The sequence below is a fragment of the Lissotriton helveticus genome, chromosome 7 (assembly GCF_964261635.1).
Source record: "Lissotriton helveticus chromosome 7, aLisHel1.1, whole genome shotgun sequence".
NCBI lineage: Eukaryota > Metazoa > Chordata > Amphibia > Caudata > Salamandridae > Lissotriton > Lissotriton helveticus.
In genome coordinates, this window is record NC_136068.1 from 985,580,843 (window position 1) to 985,604,623 (window position 23,781).

General features: G+C 44.9%; 2 protein-coding genes across 5 annotated transcripts in view; one reads left to right on the top strand and one right to left on the bottom strand.

Moving 5' to 3' along the window:
• The window catches only part of ANXA6 (annexin A6), a 184,382-nt gene extending 182,753 nt beyond the window's left edge, over positions 1 to 1,629 (bottom strand). For 3 of the 4 annotated variants that reach the window (XM_078653620.1, XM_078653621.1, XM_078653619.1), the window contains exon 1: positions 1,464 to 1,602. The gene's annotated coding sequence lies outside the window, so the exon portion shown is untranslated. Of the gene's footprint in view, positions 1 to 1,463 lie in introns of all 4 variants that reach the window. The other variant, XM_078653622.1, reaches the window with a different exon arrangement.
• Positions 1 to 23,781, top strand: part of LOC144769491 (cationic amino acid transporter 2-like) — a 448,818-nt gene that overhangs the window by 20,480 nt on the left and 404,557 nt on the right. The window lies entirely within an intron of this gene.

The window sequence follows — 23,781 nt, forward strand, 5'->3', positions numbered from 1 at the left end:
GGTCTGGAGGGCGGGAGGCTGTGTTCAGGGCAGTCTGGCCATATTAAGCTCCCAAAGAAACAGCCATTTTAAAAGCCACCAACGTGATTTGCTGCTTTAGAGAGGGAGAAAACAGTACTCCTAGGTACTGTGTCAGGCTATGGGTTGTTGGAATGTGTCACGAGTTTCTGTTCAAACTGCATGAAAAAACAAATCGTTTTACTCATTAGGTAGAAAGATGTTACAATAATTAATTTAGATAGTCAGCCCAACTTATTGAAAATCTGTCTGGTACTACAACATTTCCCGGGCCGCTTTTAGATCCCAGCCTCGCCTCGAATATCTGGGCAAACAGTCATAGAACACCTGCCTTGGACACAGATAGGCGGTCTCATCCAGGCGTTGTCAACTGTGCCTTCAGGAAAGTTGGGATCTATTCACATCACCACCACTTGACGAATGCATGTTATCCTGGTCAGGACACTTCCTCTCCTAACACACCAGTCCACTTATATATATAAAAAAAGACAATGAAACCTCTCGTCCTCAGACAGGTTTAAACACTGAAAAATAGATGATTTTAGAAGCCACCCTTAAATTCAGTTTCTAATATTTGTCACTCCATTTTTCTCTAAATTGGTCATGCACGGCTACAATTAGCGTCCATCAGCGCTGCCCTCGACCCACGCACAGGTGCAGACTTTACCAGGACAGCCCCTCCCGACATTTTCACTAAGCGCTATGCAGCTGGTAGGAAATGACAACCCGGAGAGGGGGTGGGTGGGGACTGGGGAGGAGTGTTGTTGGAAGCTGGGGCTTGTATTTTAATAGCCCGCATATTTCTTCAGACTGACGTGGACTGTACGGGGTTAAACTGCAGAGCAAAGATTCAAGAGGTTCTGATAAAAGGCGCTCTGAGGGCTGCGAGCCAGGGAGCAGAGCCTGATAAGACAGGGATACTGTCTGAAAAGCGAGGGATCGTGGACAAGTGAGAAGCAGTGAGATTCTTCAGAATGGGGTGGGAATCCCTGATTAGGAGGGGTGCACAGGCTATGCAGAAAATAAGCTCCCCGGGTGCTCCAGAATTCGGCGAGTGTCCCCCCAATGAATGTGGCATTGCATGAATGTGCCAGCGGTCACACACCGCCGCCCCTCCTCCCATATGCCACGAGGCTGGAGACTCGTCCCGAGGAGCCCACATTTCATAATGTGAGAGTTCTGTTGCCTACTGCCCCCACCCTGTGATGCCACGTGCTGTGCGTGGCACTATTACACATTTTCAAAACTCACTAACCTTTCATTTATTTTTTAAGCCTTTCTCAAGGGTTCTTCCCACACATTTAGCATCAAGCTGCACCCCTCATCATTTGTTCTTACTATAATGTTGCCCTCGGCTATACAGCACTTTTTTTCTGAATGATATTAAATACAATTTTTAAATGCGTCAGTCCCGCAGGGCCCCCTTCCACCCCCCAAAGACTCACCTGGGCGGCCGTGGATCGCGCGGGGCGGGGCTGAGAGGGTCTGTGGTCCCGCAGAGAGCTGTCACTGCCGCTGCGTACCCTCGGACAGTGCAGTGGGCTCTGGGCTGCGCCTTCTCCGAGGGAGCCGGGAGGTCTGAAGCGGCTCCGGTGCACTGCAGCTGTTTCCTCTCCTGACGTCACCCTGCACAGCTCCACCATTCCGGGCAGGGCTGTCCCCTGCCACCCTACACCGCCGACACTGCTGCAGCTGCCATGTGGCGGGCAGGGGATGAGTGGGAGGGGGTGTGGAGTGAGGGAAGGCATCTGTGTTCACCACACAGGGAGCATGGAGATCCCATCCAACAGACCATGTGCGGAATACCGCAGTGCAGTGTGTGCCGTGTTCAACCCGAGGCTTTGAAAGGTGCTTTTCTTGAGTAGAAGAGACACAAATGACCATTTAGTGTGTCTGCGTGTGTATGCGTGGGTGCACATTTCCATGTGTGTGTGCATGCTTCTGATTGTCTGTAAGTATTTATATGTAAGTGCCTGTGTGTGCATTTATAAAGATGCTTTCTTAACCCTAAGAGTATCTGTGAGTGTCGGTGCTTGCATGTGTCTACGTATTTCTGTACATATCTTTCTGTGACTCCATGTAGTTTAGTATGTGTTTGTATTTCTATAGATTTAGTCCTGTGTGTTTATGGTCGTGCATTGTTTTCATCGACTACTTACGGGGGATCCTCATTACTTCCCTTTACAATCCATCCCATGTAAGGTTTGTCTTGTGCCTCCCAAAGCAGGATTTAACCACGTGCCCACCGCCTCTAGGCTATGTTTGCTCTGATTAAATACCACATATATACATACATGCATATCTTACACTACTTACCAAAAATACTGAGCCCTATACATGATCCTTAGATATTGGTCCTCCTTTTCCTGATTGCTATTAGTTAGTTGTGGGTTTACCTCCCAAACTGTAGTGGAGCCCACCGACTTGGGTAACAAGATCACACGGTCACCGCACACAGGATATTTAGTCAATTCCCGTTCATTCGTCAGACACAAATTAGAGCTGTATGAATTCTTGACTGACTATCTGTGGAAAGTTCAGCGCCCGATATACACCCGGCCATTCCCCAGGGATATGCAATTGTTAGGCTAGATAGGCCTCTCCAAAGGGGGGAGAGGAGGAGGGGTGGGGGGGGCGTGGAGATATTGCAATTATTTTTGAACAAACGGACCATTGTACCTTACCCGGCGGTAATGATTGCAGAAAGTGAGCCTGCTTTTCCCCCTCTTGAACTGTCTAACAATTTCACCTTAGCAGGGTTTTTAAATTATCGTCCTCCAGGTTAGGCTTCAAATTTTACAGCATCTCTAGCTGACATTCTTCCGGCCTACGTCTTGAGGCACTCAAACTTTACTGTTGTTGGAAATCTTAATCTCGATGTAGAGAACGTTGAGTGTTGGACAGCAGCAGCATTGGTGACTGATTTAAATGCTCTCTAGTTAGTACAATTGGTTTTCGCCCCCACCCATCAGCTGGGACATACTTTGAACCACATGTTTTCCAACTTAACCAATTTGGTGATGAATCCTCCCCTCCCTCTGCTTTCACTTTGCACTTCCTTTTCAAATCTTATTAAGAACACTGCCATCTACGTCCATCTCTGGTCAAGTGGTTAAGACCTGGAGATGGGCAAAGGTGACCTCCATTGCAATCACCCAAGTCTTGGAAGAGAGTTGCCTGGCTTGGAAGGACTGTGTAGACACAGCTAGCACCCAACTGGTAGTATGTATTAAGGGTGCTTTGGATCAAATTGCACCAGTGACTGATCATGCCCGTAGAACCATGAAACCTTTGGCAACATGATTTAGTGAAGAGCTATCTGAGTTGAAAAAAAAACTGTGAACGCCTAGAAAGCATTTGGTGTAAAAACTTTGATCCCACCGCCAAGGCCAACGATCATGCGGCCTTGAAAGATTATCACAGGCATATTAGGATCACACATCTCAATTTGTATGCAGGCAATATACAAATTACTCAGAATTCTTTTCGCAAACTTTGCTCAATAGTAAAATCACTTCCCTCTCTTGAGCGTGCCTTCACGTCGATTCCGCCGTCAGAGGAACACTGTAATATTATGGCTTAGCATCTTTTTGGATAAAGTTGCCTCTATTTACTCCACCCTTCTGAGGCTGTCAGAAACGCTCCCTGTCTTACGGTATGGTTTGAATCTCCGGTAGATAGTGTGGGGCTCCCTAGTTTCAAATTGATCACAACTGAGGACTTATGTCCAATACTGGCAACTGTTAAATCAGTGGCTTCCTCCAATCCTGCTTCTCACGCCATCATAGAGCTAGGTCTAAAGGTGATAGCACCATTGTTGTGTGATCTCATTAACAGCTCTTTCACTTCAGGACAGGTTTCTCAGTCTTGGAAACTGCCATCATAGTGCCACTATAAACAAGCATTGGCAAAGCCAATAGGTCTCGTCTTTGGGATCTTACGTGTTTAGCCATGCAGCACATTATCCCCACTCACAGGGTCACCCAATCCAACAACACATAGCACGCTGGGACCAGTAGGGCCTTCTAAAAAAAAAAAAAAGAATAGCCAGAGAGAAGAAGTCTATGGTGGTGTGAACGGATTCAATAGTTTCTCCATTTGTTCCCCAAACAATTGTGCTAGTATAAAAAAATGAACAATTACAATATGGTTAAACGAAAAAAAACATCCCCAAAAAGCAAAAAACATGTTTTTGTTTATTTTCTAACAATAGTAAAAATAGTAAGAACTCTCCACTTGCTACACAGCCGGATACTTATTAGAAAGAAAGCCTATAATTTGTGAAAGTTTAAATAAATAATGTCATGGGGTTCTATTTTAGTAAACACCATGTTAAAAAAAATTATACGAGCAACTGCTCCTGATTTGACTAGTGCTTTATAAACTGTGGACCACTGTACCAGCACTACTGGCTTAGTGAATAGTTGTAAATTGCATAAGATAAATATTCAACAACCACAAATGCATTGTATATAATATGGAAAATGCGTCCGTTGTTATGTGTTAGGGTGTGGCGTAAGGCTAGAGGGGCCGCCTTTAGAACAGAGAAAGTAGCTTTGAGCCTGACTTCGGCTCAACATTATAAGAGCAGAGTACACAATCGCTTATTGCCAGGACACAAGTCCTAAAACTAGCGGCGTTCAAGAGCAAGCAGCAACTAGGGAACTGGTTGAGACTGGAGGAGGGGTGGGACAATGAAAGGCTCAGACATGACAAGTATTTAACAGCGGGAGGGGAGTGATTGGGGGGACGAGGGAGAAACCAGCTTGAATCCAGTGGCACCACGAGCACAGGACCCACGTCTGGGCATACCAAACACACTTAGGGTGACAAAGGCAAAAGGAACAAATGATGGATGGAATGCTAAACAATGCAAACATTCACCCCCAGTCACAAAGACAATGGTTTAATCCATTGTTCTTTTTCTGACCACGCAACCCCAGTTTGGACCCAGTCATTTGCAAATCTATCTGTACAGCTGTGAACTACCTTCATAAACTTTCACATCAAATGATAATTCCAATTGGTATGTGTGAATACTTTTCTGACCCACTGACACTCACAGTGAGAAGCTTGCACTACCCTCAACCTTCGCTCCAGAACTCTCAATTGTGCCCCATCATGAGCACCCACCCACAACCTCAACTCAACAGATACCTAGAGGCAACCTAATTCACAATATGTGCTATTCAAGAGCCATACAATGCATGAAAAAAGCATGACAAAACCACAATATTTGGGAAAGGCAAGAAGAAATAAAACTTGTGAAATTTAAACAAGGACTGCATTGGTGACTTGGATTACAATCATTGTTAAGAATCGATCAGGGTCTTTGCCTGTGAAGTTGAGGACCTGAATGTAGGGTCGATAGGGACAAATTTCGAACTCAGTTTTTAATTACTACCAGTTACGAGCACTAGCGAGACCCACCCCAATTAAAGCACATGATGTCCACTCTCTCAGACCCTCCTAGAGAATTCTCCTCGAGGTCTCCGAAATTTCAAGTTCAGCCAGGCGTCTGAGACCCAATTCACCCAATTTGATAAACCACTCGATCATAGCAGACACATTGGCAGAGCTACTGAAATTGTGCAAATATGTAGCCCTGGCGATTTTTGCACAATTTTATATTTGACACATTTGCCACATACTCCATCATCTGTTGCATAATCTGCAGATTTTAACAAAAAAAATGTTTCTAGCTCAAATGGTTCAAAAGTTACTAAAAATACAGTGACACTTGCAGTGGAAGGCCCTTTGCAAAGGTTGACGGGTCACCTTTCTATAGCTTATTGGGTGTTAAACTGGTACTGAATTGAATTGAAGCAAGCTGTGGTGACACCTTTGATCAAGAAGCCCTCATTGGACCTGACAATCCCTGCAAGCTTTAGACCCATCTCCCTCCTGCCATACCCAGTTAACATTCTGGAAAAGACGGTAAGCAAGACTCTATTGTGCTTCCTGGAGGATAATCAACTGCTTGACAGAGACCAATTCGGGTTCTGCCCAGGTCATGGGACTGAGACGGCTTTGGCTACCATGCTGGACAATTTACGTATGCGGGCCGACAACGGGAACGCTTCTGTTTTAGTGCTTCTCGATATGTCGGCTGCGTTCGATACAGTGAGCTATTCTATCTTAGTGGAGAGACTGGATAAGATAGGGGTGAAGGGACGGGTGCTGCAATGGCTGCAGTCCTATCTAGCGGGGAGATAGCAGGTGGTGACTTTGGCACCGTTTTCCTCCAACAAATACCCGGTAGTCGATGGGGTGCTGCAGGGCTCTGCGATCAGCCCTTTTCTTTTCAATATCTATCTGCAGCCCCTGTTCCCCATCATTAAATCATTTGGAGTCGACCTAGTCAATTATGCCGACGATACACAACTGGTGTTCTCCTTTTAAGGAGAACATGCGGTATCCATGGACATGTTCCAGCAGTACATGCGTCGGACGGCTAGTTGGCTCGAAGAAATTCTCTACAGTTTAATGGTGGGAAGACTGAGGTGGTGAACTGCTCCTCTGTCAGGATGTCTAAACACATACCATTGGAGTTTAGGCTCCCCCCTGAGGAGGAACCGCTGGCTTCGGTCGCATGGTACGCAATCTGGGGGTTTCTAATAGATGACAATCTTCAAATGGAGTCACAGGCAAATAAGACCGCCAGCATGTGCTTCTCCCTGATGCGCATGTTACATCAGATATTCCCACTACTACCAAAAGACTCGCGCTCCCTTGTAGTGAGAAGCACAGTGATAAACAGGCTGGACTATTGCAACTCCCTGTATTTGGGAGCACCACAGTACATATTTCAGGGGTTGCAGAGAGTCCAGTCTGCAGCAGCAAAACTGGTGCTAAATAGGCAGCGTAGATCATCCACTACCCTGGCCTTGAGAGACCAACACTGGCTGCCCATCAAGGAAAGGGTCCATTTTAAATCACTGCTTGGTGCACAAAGCGGTACACGATCTGGGTCCAGTCCCACTGCGGGAAAAATTCACTTGGTACCAGCCCAAGAGGCAGCTTCGCTCCGCTAGCGCCAGTCTGCTGTCGATTCCCAGATTCAAACGTTCTAGGATGGGAGGGAGGGCACTTAATGTGGCTGGTGCCCATCTGTGTAACAAGTTTCCCCAGAGTATCAGACAAATTAACTCCCTGATCGAGTATAGAAAGAGTGTTAAAACCTGGCTCTTTCCTAGGGATTGATCTTCCTTTCCCTTCGATATCCCGATTTATTTATACTCTGGTCAATTCTCTCAATCTAAAGCGCCAGGATACCCGTAGAGTGGCAGTTTGCGCTATATAAGAACTCTTTCAATTCAATTCAATACTGACATTCACATTACTGACCTGGGCACTCACTCACTCGATAGGGAGGAAAACTTGGACCGACTGAAAAAACATTGTTTACACTTTTACCGTAAAGTTGCAGGTGCTACTTTAGCAGACCCGCCGGACTTTAAGAAAACTGTCAGATGGTCACGTTCAAGCTCCAGAAAACACAGAACTGAAGTTTTAAAGTATATCCGAATGCACGCCTCTTAGAGCTAGCAGCACGCGTCTACCTCTTGGCGCTAGTAGCACGCGGCCTATGTATACGTTGGCAGGACACTGGTCAATAGTTTAAAAAATAGAACCGAGCTGCAGCCCATAACGCGCGTGACACTCACACTTGCGGGCACGTACACAAGCAGGAGGTGTGCCAACCCACCAAGCCGCCTCGGTATCCGTGCAAGGGAATATTCAGTGCCTAGCTAGCTACGCAGCAATGTCCGTGGTGGGTTAGAAAAAAATGTGAGGAGTGGTTTCCTTGGTGAAAGGCAAGCCGTGAAGAGCAGGGGGTGGGGCCACACTGCCTTCTCAGTACTAAAACGGATGTATGGCACAGCAAGCTGAGAGCTTGCACTGCCTGCCGCCCACCCCACTGCTGCCGTTCCCACCAACATGTCCTCAGACGGAGTGGTCCTGGTTCTGAGAGGGGCTGGCACCATGGGCTCTGTGATTGTGAAATCGCTGCTGGACAAAGAAAATGAGACTTCTTTTACGCCGCTGCTGTCACATGCTTGCAAAATAACCCAGTAGGTCGTGCGCCTGCTCCTAAAACCAGTGTGTCCCCTAGTAGAAATTAGAGTCAACCATCTGTGAATGAATGAATTTTCCTGCACATTGCTTACTGCGAACTGAACCGTCGCTTGTTGGGCCACTTTTTTGGTTGCTAAAGGGAACAAGGTACGGTGAGATAGAGGGATTTGTCTAGGAGAACACAATGTGTTCAAATGGAGAAGCTGAGATTCAGCTGCTGTTTCTCATGTCTCTCCAGATCCAAATAATGACATGGGTTTTAGACTTATTACCAGTACAACATAAGAGCAACGGATGAACAATAAAACTGCAACATGAGTTAAACGGAAGCACCGCCTGACAGCTGTGGAAGCAACTCGAGTAAAAATTACAAGTGCTGGCATCAGAAGTTGGCTCCAAGCACTAAATGCAAACAATTAACTGATGCGCTCATCTTGCTGCTGCTCTGTGCCCCCTCCCCCTCGCTTCGGTGGTATTTTTTTCCCAGCGCCCTCCTCCTTACTCCTTTCGCAGCCAGTGGTTCCTATTTGCTGAAAGGCATGGTGGCATCGGTTTAAAGTCCGCCGTTTTGGGACAGATTCCCGGCTGTCCTGCAGTTCCCCCGGGGCACAAGCAGGCATCCACTTCTGTCATTACAGCTGATCGCAGCAAAAAGACAGAAGTGGATACCTGCTTGTGCCCCGGGGGGACTGAAAAAACAAGCATGCTGCGCCTCGCGCTGGCAGCAGGGGGGAGGGAGAGAGGAGGGGGCCTGCGCCTGCTTCCCTTACGGGAACGAGCGCTAACACCATATGTTTGAAAGTTAATTACAAACATATGGTGTCAGAGCTCGAGCCCGCAAGGGAATAGCCACCTGTGCACGGGTTGCCATTAAAGGCAAAGGAACACGTGCACTGTTGTGGCTTAAAAACGGGACCGATGGCTAAAGGTCTCCTCCTAAGCAGCGCATGCACGCTGCGTAGGCGAGACCTAAGAAAGCTGCTACTTGATCCCACAAAGCCAGAGAATTTCAGACCTATTTTGCTGTTCCCTTCGTCTCTAAGGTGGCAGAACAATATATAAATCAACAACTTTCAACTTTCATTGAGACGAGAGATCTTCTTCATAAGACTCATTCGGACTTTAATCCCCAATACAGCACAGAGTAATCATTATTGCTTGCCTCTGATTCTATTCACCAAGCTAGTGATAGAGGTGACATTACAGCTTTGCTGTTGCTGGACCTCAGTGCAGCCTTTGGCACAGGGTCCAACAGCCTTTTACTTGAACAACCTTGGAACAGTGGAATTGGTGACAAGGTTTTGCTGTGGCTCGCCTTGTTGCAGAAATGCACCTTTCAGGTGGCACAAAATCCTTTTCCACCCAAGGTTTTTCCACTGCAGCAGGGGGTGTCTCAGGGCTCTTCTTTGAGCCCTACTTTTTTCAATCTATATATGCGCCCCTTGGCTGATATAGAGCGCAACGGCTTCAACATCGTGTTGTACGCCGATGATACGCAGCTGATAATCAGTTGATAATCCCTCTATCTGAGGACACACCCACCACTGAGGTTCTGCTTAGATATCTTGTGGGAGGTGGCTAAGTGGATGAAGCTCAGTTTCCTCAAGCTAAACACTGGGAAAACGGAGGTTCTTATCCTTGGCAAGCAGCCTTCAATTTGCATCACAGCCTTGTGGCTGGAGATACTTGGGCCTCTACCAGCACTCAAGTCAAGAGTTAAAAATCTTGATACCTGGTTTGACTCAAAGCTCTCATTTGATAGTCAAATCACAAGTCTAGCGGGAGTGCTTTGGGATCTTAAAAACCTTTAAAAAGATGCTTGGAATACTACCAGAAGCAGTCAAGAAGACAGTGGTCTAGTTTCTGGTTATGTCAGACTGGACTACTGCAACATTTTGTATCTGGGGGTCTCACAGCCACGAGTGATGAGACTCCAACGTGTTAACTGTTGGTAAATCTATCAAGATGCTCCCCTACAGCTCCTGCTCTTGCTAAATTGCCCTAACTACCCCTAAAGGAAAGGGTTTCCTTTAAGTCTAGGGCTTTAAGTGGGATGAAAAACTGGGGGTCTCTAAAAGGGGCGTGGCTAATGTAATTAGGGGCATTGCTTACAACCTTAAGCTAAAAATCTGTGCTTAGCATAATGTGCTTGTATTTTGCTGTTTCGGTCACTGCACCCAGATATATTATACAACAAGTAACATCGTACCTACAACAAGTCAGGACCATTGGCTTTGCTAGTGGTTGTTAGTTGCATAAGATAAATAAGCAGCAACTATGGCTGGTATATAATTTTGAAAAAGATTCCTCTTAAAGCCCTGGTGACACTAAGACGATGTTGCTGCTCCTGAGTTTCTAAAAGAGAAGGAAAATCCAGAGAGAAAATTACTCTCTTTAAAGGATTTCCCTTCCCCTACAATGCTCACCTGGAATGACGTCATGCCGTAACTTCTCCACTAGTGAAAAGTGAGCAGTGTGAGCAGCGCACGTCCATGTTCCTGCTGTCACTGCAGTCTGGAAAAAAATGGACCGCCTGGGCCAGGGCACAAAACAGAGCCCGATAGAGACCCGTTTCGAGCCCCCATTTAAAAAACTGCTGGTGCTCAGAGCCGTTGAGACCTGGCCCACTTAAAGCCCTGTTTAAGGCCATGTGCTATTTTTACAGAATCTTTCACAATAAAGGCCCATAGTATCTGCACCCTCTGGCACGGCCTACTCCCTAAGGAGAAGTTTCAGATGAGCTGGGGTCTCTCTGGCCTGTATCCTTATCATTAAAACGGGTTCTCATCGGAGGATGCTCCTTTCACCACTTGGCGGCTAAGATGTGGAACTCTCTTCCCCTTTTGCTTAGGCAGGAAAAAAACGAGCTATCCTTCCGGAAAAAGCTAAAGACCCGGCTCTTTAAATCAACTTAATTGTTCTTCTTTCAACCAACGTAATTGTTCCTCTTTAGTGCCTTGTCTGTTCCGGACTCTGGGAGAGAAACCTTAGTGCTGTGACACTTCAGCTGAAGTAACTATGTGCTCTACAAGTATTATCATAATTAATATTATTAGCAACCACAGAACACTTCTTAAGAGAGCAAACAAGTCCATCCAACTTTGTGCATGACCTCAACAAACCTCGCACCAGTAAGAGCAGAACAACAACACTTTGCCTGATTATTAACCCTGGGCTTAGTTCGCGTAGTCGTGCTACGCAAAATTGTTATTGCACTACGCAAGCTACACGTAGCCATGCGAGCGTGTGTAGTTGCTTGTCGTGCCCGTTCGCAATGAGTTTTTCTTGTTCGGTATGCTGTTTGCATGCTTGGGCTCGCGAACTTGCCCATGCAGTCGCATATGGGCACAGCCATCTTGTTTTTCAATTGTCCCTCAAGTTCGTGATGCCTTTTTTTCTAGATGCTGGAATAAGACACATGGTGTTGGTTGCCGTATCGCTTCTCTCAAGGATTGGATTCGGTTTATTATGATCAAGTTCTGGAGTTACGATTTTGCTTTCTCATAGAATTTTACTACCATTCGTGATGCGGTGATCTTTTTTATTGGAGTCATTTGCCTTTAATTTCGAGATATTTATGAATATGTAGATTCAGCGTCTACGTCATTCTGTGCTGCGGTTTTAAAGGAATTCGCTTTGTTTAAATTTGTGTTCCAGGTGAAGACACTTACTTTGGAAAACACACGGGCCCCCTGACAAAAAGGATACTACCCTATCAGGGAAAACAACTCTTTGGGAAAACGTTTTGCACCGGGCACAGTGCTTGATACTACTAAGTAAAGCAATTATACTTTAGACTCACACATCAGATTACACAGACAATGTGACTAATATATAAAAAAATATATTTTCTTTTTATTTTACTACTTTTTTTTTACAGTATTTCACATTTAGAAAACATTTATAAATACATCTATATCATGATAAATTATTCATTTCATAAGACAAATACTTTAACTATTCATATACAAATTTTGAACCACCAATTATTATTACGTTGCGTGATATGACCTGAATAGCATATGTATCTTCAGATGGTACAAACAGAAACAGTCAAAAACCAATACATTGGCTTTTCGTTTGTTCTTTTTTTGCCCTGATGAAGTCTTTTAACTGACTTGCCTGACGAAACACGTGTTGGCAATCTTGTGTTTACTCTGTGGTTTGAACAGCACCCAGCAAGAATTGTGATCACTGAGGATGCTATGAAAATGGAAAAATAAAATAAATAATCCAACCCATTGGAGAGTTGTGAAATTATATGGACTTTTAGGACTATAACTGATGCTCAGGCTTCTAAATGTTTAGATGCCTTATATCCTGTTCCGGGTCACGTATAGCGTGTTCGCAAAGCACAATTCATTTTCGGGAACGCGTTTTACTTATACGCAACGCTTTTTGTGTGCTCGGGGGGCAATATTCCGCAAACTTACCCACACGGTCGCGACGTGCGCGGCCATCTTGTTTTTCATTCTATGCTACGGTTCTCGGCCTGCTTTTCTATCCTCCCTCAATATTTGCAATCCTTAGTTTTTTACACTGTTTTTCTGATTTTTTAAATTTATTATCTATCTCTCTCTGTCCCTAAGTCTATATTTTGCATTTTATTTCTACTTTTACAGTGTTTTTACTTTTCTATTTTCTATTGCTTCTTTCTTTAAGCTCCTACTTCTTCCCCTAACTTTATTTTTTCCTTCTAACTTTTCTTTTCTGCCTCCCACACACCCCAGAACCATGGCGAAGGGTAGCAGCAGCACTAGCGGCGGCTCCAAGGGCAAGGCGCCTGCACCCAAGAGGTGGCCGCCCTTGTGTTCTTTGTACAGCACCACCTCCCCTTGACCTTGGCAGCAGGCGGCAGACCAGGCTCTGCGTACCCTACCCAGGAGAGTCACCGCCGGTGGGCGAAAGTGCGCTGGGCAGTGTTTCGCTGCTCAGGGGTCAGGCGCACATATAACCAGCTGGCCGCCCGGTAGTCAGACATCCTGGACCGGGAGGAGGACCTGTTGGACCTGCTAGGTGTCGAGGTTGTGGGGCTTGGTGAGTAGCTAATATATAGTAGTATAAGTATTGTGTATAATTTTTTTACGAATAACAAGAATACTGCTGCTTACATTGCAGGTAAATTACATTTCAAAATCTTCTGTGATTGTAAGACACAGGTGCTCAGCGCTACTCTTACTTGTTTGCAACTTTGTGCTCACTTGGGGTGATTATTATGTAAGAGTTTATTTTAGGGAACTTAAGTTAGGTAATGCTATTGCTAGAGAGACTCTCTAGTCCTTCCTTTGTCCTCCTGTCAAATAGTGGTGGATGTATTGATACTAGGTTAGTATTAGTTCATAATGTTTTAGCGGTCTGCGAGACGTATCCTTTGTCACTGAGTGCTGCTTACCCCAGTCTTTAGTATAACCTTTTGTAGTTTGTTTAGTGAGTGGTAGGCTTAGTAGTGTCAGTTAGTAGCAGAACATTAGACACAACCAACCAACTATTTGGTGTATGCACAAATTTATGCATGTGCATGTGTCCTCCATCTCATGTATGTATTTTTAAGGGTTAGAAAAATGGAAATGCAGACTTAGTGAACAATTGGCCTATCTGGAATAGGTGGGCTAGGTCTGGTGGTACTTAGTCTTTGTTAGTATTCTGGAATCAGAATGGAACACTGGATTAGTGTCCATAAATAAGTAGACAGTCCGTGGTTCGTAGAAGAAAATCTTCCACCTGTTATGAGAAAAATGGTGCACGCGTTAGATCGTATAATGCAAGCAATTCTCAGTCATGACAAAAAGTGTAACATGTACATGTTATAGGTAAGCAATACGGACTAACCAAACTCCATAACAAAGTGGCTTGTTTTTCGACCTCTTGTAACGCAACACTCAGACAGTAACTATATGAGCTCATGTGGGCTCAAACTAAAGGCATCTACTGCACAACAAGCTGCAAGGTAACACATGCGCAAAAGACATGAAGCTAAAAGGGTTGCATGTCTCAGGCTAACTTTGCAAAGAATAGAGTAGACTATAATGACCCTGGGGACCATAACACTACTAGTCTCTACTCTAGTACCCGATTTGGACTAGTGATGAATGTTGTATATGTATGTATACTATTAGCTTTTTTTCAATCTTACTATTGAAAACGAATAAATAGGGGGAGGTGTACAGGCATCTAAAAATGTGTAATGTTTTTTCTAGGCGTACTACCGACCACCAGTGCTGGTGGGGCCAGCGGAGATGGTGATGCGGTCATTCCGGAGGGGGCTGGTGATGCGTCAGCGACACCTGCAGGAGCTACCACATGGGGTGAGCCAGCAGCAGTGGCGCGCGGTGGTAAGTTATATTCCTTACTTATTGACATTACACTAGTGGGAAGGGTGTACTGTACACTCACTGTACTGATGAGACTTAGTAAGTATGAAGTTATAGTGAACATTAGACAACGGTTGAAGAAGACACCCTTTACTTAGTAATGGCATTAGCAATAGCATTAGCAGTGTGAGTTGAGTAACCAATGGCCTCTTCTATCTGACTCCAACTCAGTTGTGAAAGATGACCGTGATGGATGTGTTCAACAAAAGGGGAAAGAAGGGTGGAAGGAGGAAGGACGGGCGAGATGTAATACGACTAGAAGAGAAGGATACGTTGGAAGCAGCATGCAGGTGGCTGATAGGAATCAGATGCATGGGTTGTTGAAGGATGGGTGGAAGGTGAAAGAAGATGCCTGCGTGGGTGGGTGACACAGTATGGGTGGATACTGGATAGCAAGAATCATCAGCGGGGTTTGAGTCAAACTCAAAGCCAAGGCAAGCAAGGAAGGAGTGGAAGCATGGGTGGTTGTTGGTGAAACAAACAAAGGTTTGTTGAGAGATTAAGAAGAATGATAGACATTTACTTTGAATGGATGGCTGCCTGGATGTATTCATCATAGACAGCATAGGTGGAGACTGTCACTGGATGCAGAGTCTTAGTTTGAAGAGAACGTAAAAGAAACCACGCCAGAGTAGCAAAGTTGAGGGCAATACTATAATAACTTGAATTTTCAGAATACAGTTGACTCACAGTAGCTTGCAAGCACATCATATATATATATATATTGTGTATAGTTTAGTTATCAAGCACCTTCCTCTGACTCCGAGGACCACTCCCTACCTATGTTAATTTACTTTTCGACTGTATCAGCCAGCTTGCAAAGGGTGACCTATCTGTTGGTTACACACTCAATTAAAACAAAGTACCTTATGCAGTAGCGGTCGGTGGTGGGAGTGCTGCCGGGCAGTATTGTGGGGAGAGGCATGGTGGGGGGTAGTAGACTATGGATTACGGCCAAATACAGGTAAGCAAACATAAAAATAAAAATGAATTTCATTGTGCGCACTGCTCCGCCAAATGCGATGCAGTGCGTCCAACAAAATTAGTTGTATTTATTTATATGTGTATTTACCTGTAATCGGCCATAATCCATAGTTTACTACCCTGCCCCTACCCCTTCCTCCCCCTCCCCACGTCACCGCCTGGCAGCACTCCCACCACTGACCGCTACTGACCTTATGTCGTCGTCCCATATATAAGCAATGATCATTGGATCAGATATATAATCTGCCTTTTTGTAGTACCCAGGGCAGGGTGAAATTGAAATTGAGCAATTGCCCTTATGAAACAGAAAGAGTATGGCCAGTGCCACCCATAATAGAAAAATACGAGTTTCCCCACCTGCAGACAATAGTAGTAATTAAAACTAAAGTGAGTCTGCGTCATGAATCATATGTTTGTCTTGGGTGCAAGCTTAGCTGACTGAGCTAGCATGCCGGCTACAACAAGGTTATGTAATTTTGCTAAACTAGAGATAAGAATAAGACAACTGGTGTGTATTGGAGTCCAACGTGCTAGTATAATGTCTGAAACTCCCACAAATGTTAAGAGGCCGAGGAAGTGGGAGGATAGATACTTACCACAAACGTTATGTACTAGTCTTGCTAGTGCTACTGTGCCACTATGTGTTGAATTAATTTTGTGTTACTGTTTTGCTAAGAGTATTGGTTATAATATTCTTTTTCTTTCTTGATATAGATCCTCCTTCCCAAGAAAGACCAACACAGAAGGAGTTGGCAGCCAGGGCCCGGCGCCGGAAACTAGAGGCCATCTGTGAAGAGTACCGGCAGCTGGTGGCTCAGGCGGAGGAGGAGGTGGCTGCAGCCTCCTCCAATGCCCCGGGCCCCAGCCAGGCCCCGCCTCTAGTGGTACGGTGCCGCGGTCAGGCAGCCGCCAGCATTCGCGCTACTATAACATCCAGCACTGCTGCCCCCCACCCTGGATGCAACTGCAGGGCATTTCGCCGCCAAATGTTCCTCCGGATGGCACGCTTAGAGGAGCACCTAGCGGAGTGGATCAAGTTCCTTGTGGATAAACACCTCAAAGCCCGCCAAATTTAGGACCATGTTGGATTGCCCCTTTTTAATTCCTTTTGTTGGTGGGTGGGTATTGGGCATTGGGGTTTATGGACATTGTTTGGATTTTTTCATTTTGGACATTGGTTGGGGTTAGGGAGAGGGATGGGTCAGGTCACAGTGGGATAGTTTATTTTGTTAGGGTAATACATTATATTTATACTTAAACATACGATGTTAATGTTTTATGGGGGGGTTACTGTTTTACGAATTTATGTCACATGGTTTCCTTGCTGCTGCAGGCACGCAGCCAGTGTTAGATTTAAGATATCTGCCGATTTTGTAACACACAAACAGATAGGTGTGGTACCCTTCCCTGAGTTATTTGACCTACTAGTACTGTCAGTCTCTCCTCCTAGTCCATTATACCTCCCACCAAACTTATCTTACCTGTGATTGATGATGATTAAGTTCGGCACAGCGATGGCTGCATGGTTTCCCAAGAGAATGGAGAAGAAGCCATGGTTGTGGTGGTAGTAGTAGACACTGGCAGAAGCATTTGCAAACAAAAAAAAGAAACAGTCACTTGCTTGAGAGAGACTGTGGGAGGAGTAGTAGAACAACGTAAAGTACAGTGCAGAAGAAGACTACCAAACAAACAATATTGCAACTGCTAACGTAAAATAAAACATAATGGTGGAGGGGCAGCCTAGTACAAGAAATTACAAACTGTAGTTGTGTTGAGTGAGTCACTTAACACAATCATAATTTGTAACCTTTACTGCTGTGTGATAGGATGTTGATGATTAATCCAATCAATGACAGCAAATAATTAGGATGTATTAGGTGGGTCCCTATGAAAAAAAATTGCCTTGCACATAGACTGAGAATGGGTGGGCAAACAGAAGAAGATCCTCGCCATGCCTTGAAATTGAATTAGTTTTGCTATCTCCACATCTGCCCCAGCACACGTGTGATCAATTGTTGGTACACATTTAATGTAGTCACATCACACCTCAATATAAATCACACAGCCCAGTTGAAGAGGGTTAGGGGTTGATAAATGGATGGGAGGATGGTTTGGGGAAAGGTTTGACAAAGAAAAACAGTATGCATGGACACAACAAAAGCAAAACACAATCTTGGAAGACGACCATGATCTTATCCAATAAAGCTATAAAGGGAGAAAACGGAAAAGCGTGCATGATGATGAAGATAACTTGATGGTTAATGAGTAATACTTACTAACTACTACTACACAATTAGACAGTACAGGGCAGCAGTATATTAATATGCAATTTGCCTTGCCTGTAATGTATGCCCTCAGAGCGACCCAAATTACATGTTGTACTGGGCTTACTTTTAAAGCTAGCAAAGAAAATAAAAAAATATGGTGTAGGGATCAATTAGCAAACAAACAACAATACAACACACAGCCGTAACAATTGAAGAGAAAACCGAATCAAATTAATTAAAAGACTAATGATGAATGATACTAAAGTTACTGTATTATCCTGTTCCAATTGTGAAGTTGCGTCTCGTCATTCCTCTTGATCCTCCCTTCCATGGACGCTCCACACATCAGTATTGGGTGCCACTGCCTGCCTGATGCGGATTGGTAAGGTAAGTGTGAGTTGTTTCTCCCAGTATAGCACAGGGTAAAGGCCGGCCTATAAGTGTAGATGGAAAAACAAAAGGGGTATTGAAAAATAAATGAATTTAAAAAAAGCATTAATTATGGTGGAGTGCAAGAAGACAAGACTCTTGAGAGAACACTTTCAGACTGAGGCGGCTTGGATACATTGTGTCTACTCTGTTTACAGCATTAAGCTACAACAACAACAGGACAGGAGTCAGGACAGAACAGGCCCACAGCACCAGGCCGTGACCCAACCTCCATTTACCTTAAATTTTGACGGAGCCAGATAAAAGGCATATACAGCAACCTCGCATTTTCCAAATCAAGTGACTAAATCAATGCGCCGCTGTCAGTCATACCACTACACTCGACTCCACCACTAAATGGACATAGAGCGTAGGTCAGATGTGGTTCTTGTTGAATTGTTGTGTTTATCTTTTATGCCACTTCATGAAACATAGTTATTCCATCAATCATCTCTGATCCAACTGACTGACTGCTTGCAAAGATAGTATGGTCATCATCATGGTGTGGCACGTGTTGTCCAACACCGACTCAGTTTATAGTAACTCCGATTAAGTCCATATTCCATATTAAAAAATTGTAACGGATATTGGCCTGAAGCTGCAGTAGTAGGAGTACAATGTGGTTATTAAACAACAAGGAAACATCGACTGTCACTTGAGTCACTTTTACTTAGTATATTAACTAGTAGAGTTCGACTTCATGCACATTCGCTCAGAGTCAGCAAGCATCCAATGCAATGCATGCCATCATTCATTAATAATCACCTGTCTTGCTCTTCTCTTTGGCTGTCAAATCAGATGCCTAGCCTTCTGACAGTGATGAGTTTACTTTTGGATGACTGCCCAAGTTCTGACAGTGAAGAGTTATGGATGCCTGCACACAGAGGCAGTAGCCTTCGGACAGTGATGAGTTTCGGCTCGGAAACAAAACGGAGGATAGCTATAGTCACGTTTCACTTCTTATGGAGGGACTGTTAGAGGCAACATTTCTTGTACTATTCTCCATCCAATGTCTGGCTTGATGGAAATGTATTTAGGGCGAGTCAGGAAGATGGAGCAGGACTCTAATGAGTGGAGTGGACAGTTAAATGTACAGACGTGCAACTCCAATAGGAAAATAAGAAGAGAAGACTGTGGTGATGGATTTGTTGTGATTTGATTTGAACCAGAAAGACAGATACACATACAAATAAAGGATGAAGAAAGTAACAATTTGAAAGCCTAGTTGTCAGAGAAGAGGAATTCGTCTTCAAACTCTGGTGGTTCAGACAGAAGTAGGTCATGTAACCCACTACTTATGTCATCAAAGTCACTCTCCTCTTCCTGCTGTGATTCACGTATTTTGTACTCCAATGGTATTAAGTGCTGATTAATTTTGATAATGGTTAACCTCTCCACGCTTTTGGGCGAGAGACTGGTCCTTTTCAAAGTTACAATGGCACCAACAGCACTGAAAACACGCTTGGAAGAGACACTTGCGACAGAGGAAGCCAGATACTTTATCGCCAGCCTGCTGAGCACTTTCTATTGGCTTCTTTCCCCATACCAATACAACAAAGGGTTTTGATCCATGAACACCTCTTTTGGGTCAGCCAGATAGGCCTGGACCGTCCGCTCAATGCTCAGGGGTGCTCTGATGTGCTCTGCCTCTTTTGCCTTTGAAGAATCAGCACTGGACTTACCTTACCCCTGCCGTAGAAACCAATCAGTTGCCGATTGTACTGTGGATGATCCTGTTCTTGCTGTTGTTGATGTTATTGGTAGGCCTGGGCGGTCAATTCCGTTCCGCTCGCGGAATTTTGGTAAGTTCGCATTCCGCTAAGAATGTAAAATTGCCCAAAATGCTGCATTCCGCGACTTCGCGAAATTTTTTGCTTGTTCGTGTTCTCAAGATGCGTGTTAGTGAGATATTTCCCATCGAGCACGCAAACAGCAATTGCGAACAGCAAAAAGGCATTGCGGAAAAGCAATTCCGCGTGTTTGCGGAATTCCTACGTGTTCACGGAGATTTTTTACCGTTTCGCGGAGATTTGCGTAACGCGATTACGCAAATTCCGCCCACGCCTAGTTATTGGTAGTGTTGGTGTTGGTGACTGCTGGAAGGCAAACGCACTGCCCTCAGGCTCAGAAGTAGAATTTGACTCTGGAATCTGCTCTGTGGTACTTGTTCTGGCCTGGGGCGGGGGGCCTCTAATTACCAGCCATTCATTTTCAAAGTCAATAGCTTGCTCAGCTACCAAAGTTTTGTACTTGGCAACATCCACTTCTGAAAAAGGAATTACTGCCTTACTGTTCTGAAATACTTTGTACCGTGGATCCAAAATTGTGTCAGTAATGTAACGTGGATGTGACACAATGTTATTTTGAATCCTTGTATTGTCAGATAAGCGAACGGCTAAGGATTCCGCCAAATAATATGCATCTTGTTTGTCATCCTCACCTGCGTACGTTTCAGACACCTTCTTCAGCTGTTGCTCTAGCATGTGCAACAATGGGATAGCTTGGCCCATAGTACAGTCCTCCCTGCTGACTTCATGTGTGAAGACCTCAAAAGGAAGTAGCATCTCTGTCAGGCATTTAACGAGGTCCCATTGGCCCATCTCAATGGTCTTGCCTCTCACAGTAGGATCCCCTAATCTTTTCATGACATAAGCATTGAGTGGTATGTACTGCTCAAACAGACGATCAATCATGTAATAAGTTGAGTTCCAACGCAATGGCACCTCCTGGATGAGTGCTTTGACTGGCATTTTATGCTCGCGTTGAATGACCCTCACTCAGCTGCTTCCAGGCTTTAAAAGAATGGCAAAATATGTGCATATTCTTGTGCACTTTGCATTCATTTTTCAGAAAGTCTTGAACAACAATGTTAATCCAGTGTGCCAAACACGGGACCCTGAAATAGCCACCATCTCTCATGGCCTTAACTACATTACTGCCATTGTCTGTGGCAACACAACCAATGTTAAGCCCTCGTGGGCGCAGCCCCTCAAAGACCTTGCTGTTAAACTCCTCCAAAATGTTTGCAGCAGTATGAGATTTCTCCATGGCAAACATGGCTACAGTTGCATGTTTGCGAGTGACATGAAAAATCTCAGCAGCGTCAACACCAGCAGATATCTGTTCTCTAACCCCCTCAAAAGAGATACAGTGTGCAGTGATGCACATGTAATCAGTGGCTTGGCACCTGGTCCACATGTCTGTTGTCAGGTGGATACTATGAACAGCACTCTGCTTCAAGGCTTTTCCAAGCAATTCCAGCATGTCGTGATGTAGTGCTGGAACAGCAACTCGGGCAAAATAGTAGCGGCTGGGAACCTGCCATTTTGGGCAGATGGCTGTCACAAATTCCAGAAAACCCGCCCCTTCACCAAAAGAAAAAGGGAGAAGGTCCAGTGCTAACATTTTAGCCAGCTTCGCATTGTACAAGCGTGCTATTGGGTGGTTGCATTCGTACTACCCCTTCCCCCTAAACATACATGCTGATAATGGTAGGCTGCATGGTTTTCCTTAAGCTCAACGACACACTTGCTTTCATTGAGGTACTCCTTGCTGTCCCAGGTTGACTCTTACTCTTGTGCCACTGAGATGTTGCTGAAGAAGATGTGGGCGGTGATAACACTGCACTGCTGGGGACAGGGATACTTTGTGTACCACTACCAGAGGGAATGTCTCCCTGTCCTTGCTCTTCAACCATGATCGGATCTTCTACTTGTTTATCCTCACCAACATGAATGGTTGCAGTTCTTATGCCGTGAAGGTGGTCTTCCCAGTCTATCAAGTGGTGTTTTTTCAGATGGGTTATTTGGCCTCCGGTACCATAGTTTGTACCAAGCTTACCCCGACTAACAGAGGTATTACAAATGGAGCATTTAGCAATGTTCACCTCCTTTTCGCTAACCATAAAGAAGTCCCAAACTGGGGGGCTTTACTTTTGCCTCCTGCTGGAGGTACCACTTCCAATGTCGGATGAACTGGAGGGTGTGCGTTGAATTTGACTCTGTGCTGTACCACTACCTTCTTCTACTGAGGTGGTAGTTGTGCTGGATGTAGGTCGTTGCCGAGCCTTTGCTAATGCAAATATGGAAGCTGTAGGTCGTGTTGGTGTTACCTGTGTTGGAGATATGCATGCTACATCCCTCGCAGCGATTTTGGATAGGGTAATAATGTTGGTCTCCATCTCCTCGGTCCCGTGTGTGATGTTCGTGATGACTGGCTCATCATCATAATCCTGCTGTTCTACATCGACTTCCATAAGTGTAAGGCTTTCTGGAACCTCCCTTTTCCCTAGCCTGGTCTTGGGATGTGTCTCCCTCTCAGACTCAGTTTGTGGCTTCAAAGTGGCATCTAGATCATCAGAAGGGGGGCTTGGTGAAGAACTTGATGGACTAACCCTCCTTTTCCTTGCTGGAGATTTGGAAGACAATGGATCTTCTGAATGAGTGTCTTCCTCTTCTTCTTCCTCTGCATGAGGCTCAATTTCCTGAACTGCCACTACTTCGTGAGGAACAACAACTACTATTGCGGGCGGTGGTTGTGGCTGTTGCTGACCACTTATCTGATGTGCTTCCTCCTGCGTTGATTGGGTACTACTTTGAGATAGCAATACGTTTATCTCAGGCTCAGTATCACTGCTTTGCACCATTAAGCAGGCTACCTCATTTACACTCATGTGCTTGGGCCTGGATTGGTGGGTTGGGCCCACTGATGCGGAGGTGGTGCCCCCAGCTTGCCCCCGGACACTGCTACTGCAAGCGTAATTTTTGTTTTCCCAAAAAAGGTGTTGGAGGGAACACCAGACTTAAGTGTCACTTCCTTCTTCTGTTCCTTTTTTTCAGCATCTTTCTTGTTCTTGGAGGACTTGGTATCTGCTTTTTTTGAGCCCATCTTCTTCAGATGTCAGCAGCACTCAGTTGCACAAGTTGCAGAGATGTCTGGTCAGGTCACACGTCACGTCGTGTACAGCAGCAGGACATCTGTCTGGCAGCACAATGGGCGATAATGACACACTTCCTCCTCAGTCTTTTTTGCACCTAAAAGCAAAAAAGCCAGAAGAACATCAGTCAAACGATAGTACAATCAAACTAATATATTATATAACTTAGTGTGTGGTGGTCACAATTATTACATTTTAGTAACTCCGTGAACAGAACAACAACAGTGTAGCCATTTATGAGACGTTGACAACAAGGCCAGGGCTTTCCTGTGTACGCTCAGGAAGAATAAGAATAGCAAAGAACAAAAACAAAAATGTAGTGGAGCCTGTTTGGCCTAAATATGTGCATCACGTGGGATGGATCATGGATGCAGCATCAGGGAGCTGCAGCTGGCAATGGAGATGGATTTGGAAGCAGTAAGACAAGAGAAACAATGGAAATACACGCAGGCCTATGTGGCAAAAACAGCACACTACTAACTACCACCCCAAAATGGCCCCCAGCCACATGGTCACTCACAGGAACAAGGAATGGCAAAGGCAAACAATGAACTCAAGCAGGCCTATATGGCCAGACAAAGGATGCCTGATAAACAACACAGCTTTAATGCAAAAACGATCCACATGGCTAAAAACAGGTTGGAAAGCTACACAACAACCACAACAACAACACACACATGCAAAAAAGGCATTTATT